Genomic DNA, 2,512 nt, shown 5'->3' with positions numbered 1-2,512 from the left:
TTTAAAATATAAAATACAGTGTTTATGTTTTTAATTTTCTATTTTGTTGTTTGAGAAGTGTAATTATATTTATCTGTTATATGTTATTTACAGAGAAATACTAATAAGTGGGAGCCTGAATTACTTTAACTTACCTCAATATTTAAATGTAAAATAGAAATTATAAAATTATGCAGTGTATTTGTTAAAAGCGCAGTGTTTGGGTATTATGAATAGCAGGTTCTGAGCATCATTTATTTTTATATTTTTGATGCTGCAATTTTTATACAAATTGTAGCTCTCAAATGGAGTATCTCAAATAAAGTCTGCAAACCATATATATTCTCATGGAGATTAATTTAGTGTGCATTACTTCCAGAGGCAGATTTAATGACAGGTGTATAGGGTGTGTGCCCTGTGTTCAGATCTCTGAAGAGCCCCGCAAAACCCCCAACTTTATAATTTTTTTCTAATGTAAGGGGCCCACTATTTACTTCTGAGCCTGTGGCCTCAACCAACCTTAATCTGCCTCTGATTACTTGTTAAATGAGTTAAAACAGAAATGGAACTTCATGCACAATAAAATTACTAAGTATAATGCTTAAAACATTTTTAAACAGTTAATATGTTGTTAAAGTTATTTTATATATATAATGTGTTTTTTGTAATATCTTATACAAAAAATGATTAAACATCTCTGAGTGGTTCATAAATTTATATACACTGCTCATAAAAATTAGAGGATCAGGCGATGTGCAGATACTCCAGTACTTTCAGCCTTTTGTATAGTGCATTTTCACCAATAAAATAAAAGTTGGTTTTGCATCTCATTTGCATCATCAAACAACTTTCTTTGACTTGTCATTTGCTTTTTGATATTTTTGTTTAATAAAAAAAAAAGTTAATGCTTTCTTTTATCGCTTCCTATTCATTTTGAAATATCCTCTAATTTCTGTGAGCAGTATATTTCTGTGAATATTGTTCATGGGTCAAAATTAGTTGGGAAAAGTTGATCTAAATACGACAGCTATATTATGACAACAAAATATTACATGGGCATTATCAATGTAAAATATAATTTTTTTCATTTACATTATTGAGGATTGCTGTTAATTCACACAGTTTTCTTCTATTATAAAGGCAGAAATTGCAAAAAAACAGAAAAATTGCCACTTGTTAGGATATTGAGTGATGAGATGAAAATAAGCTCTTTTTTGTAAATTCATACTCCAAAGAGGATGATGAAATTATTATATGGAGATTGTAATAAAAGTGATTGTTTTCATATTTAAATTATTCTAACACATAAGAATATATTTTATTTCAGTATTCAGCCTCTCTAATATTCTCACATTATAGAAAAACAACTTTGAAAATATTGTTTCTTTTATATATTTGATTAAATTTAAACAAGCAACACTGTTTGCTGTTTTGACCCTGAGAGGGGTGAGAGCCAGTTAGGCTCCTTAAAAAGAGTTTATTGTGACCCTGGTTGGTTGACTCAGTGGTAGAGCATTGGCCCAGCATGTGGAAGACCTGGGTTTGATATCTGATCAGGGCACACAAGAGAAACGGCCATCTGCTTCTCCACCCCTCCCCAGGAACTGAATGCCCCCCAAACTGAGGATGGCTCTATGGCCATGCCTTAGGCACTAAAATAGCTTGGTTACCAAGCAATGGAGCAGCAGCCTCAGAAGGAAGAGTATCTCCCTACAAGGGGTTGCTGGGTAGGTCCAGGCTGAGGCTCTTGTGGGAGGCTGTCTCTCAACCTCCTTGCTCTTCACTTAATAAAAAAATGTAAAAAAGAGTTTAATGAATATTAAAGAAGAGTAATTTGCATAAAATGACATTTTATGAAACTTGAGAAACATTACAGAAAGAAAACAACTTATCTTCACTCTAATGCCAATGTTTTTGAGTCTGAAAAATAGTAAAAATTTAACCTGCCCCTGCTGTACTGTAGTCTGCTCTTGATTTTCTTTTAAATTACTTTCAATTTCTATGGAAGCTTTGCATATAGATACAGCTTTGACAAAAGAAATTCTATTTGAAACCTTTCTGTTAAACTAAATATTGATAGAAAAAAGTTTATTTATGTTAAGTTAGGTATGTATATGACCATTATCAATAATGTAAATCTAGTGATACCCTCATATGTTATTCTCAAATTGAGACCAGTTGGACATCAGAGAAATGGCACCACACAGAGGGCTTCCAATACCTTTTCCTGAAATTTCAACAAATTCAACAACTAGAGACAGAAAAACAATCCCAGGAGCATGTGAAATACACATCAAACAAAGGCAGTGGCAGTGGCAACTTCACAGCTGGGTCCCAAGACTGCTGGTTCAGAAAGGAGACTGGGGGAGAGGCTTCAGGAAAACGAACTCCCCCATTGTTGAAGCCAGCAAAAACACTAACAATCACTGCCTACCAACGGGACTGAGGCCTAGTTTATGTCATCGCCATAATGACACATCAACTGAAAATCCCTACCTAAGAGTGCCACAGGGGCAGAACTTGGGGTACAGTG

This window comes from Saccopteryx bilineata, chromosome 6, assembly GCF_036850765.1.
Source record: "Saccopteryx bilineata isolate mSacBil1 chromosome 6, mSacBil1_pri_phased_curated, whole genome shotgun sequence".
In the NCBI taxonomy this organism is placed as follows: Eukaryota; Metazoa; Chordata; class Mammalia; order Chiroptera; family Emballonuridae; genus Saccopteryx; species Saccopteryx bilineata.
Note: the sequence above shows the minus strand (reverse complement) of the source record.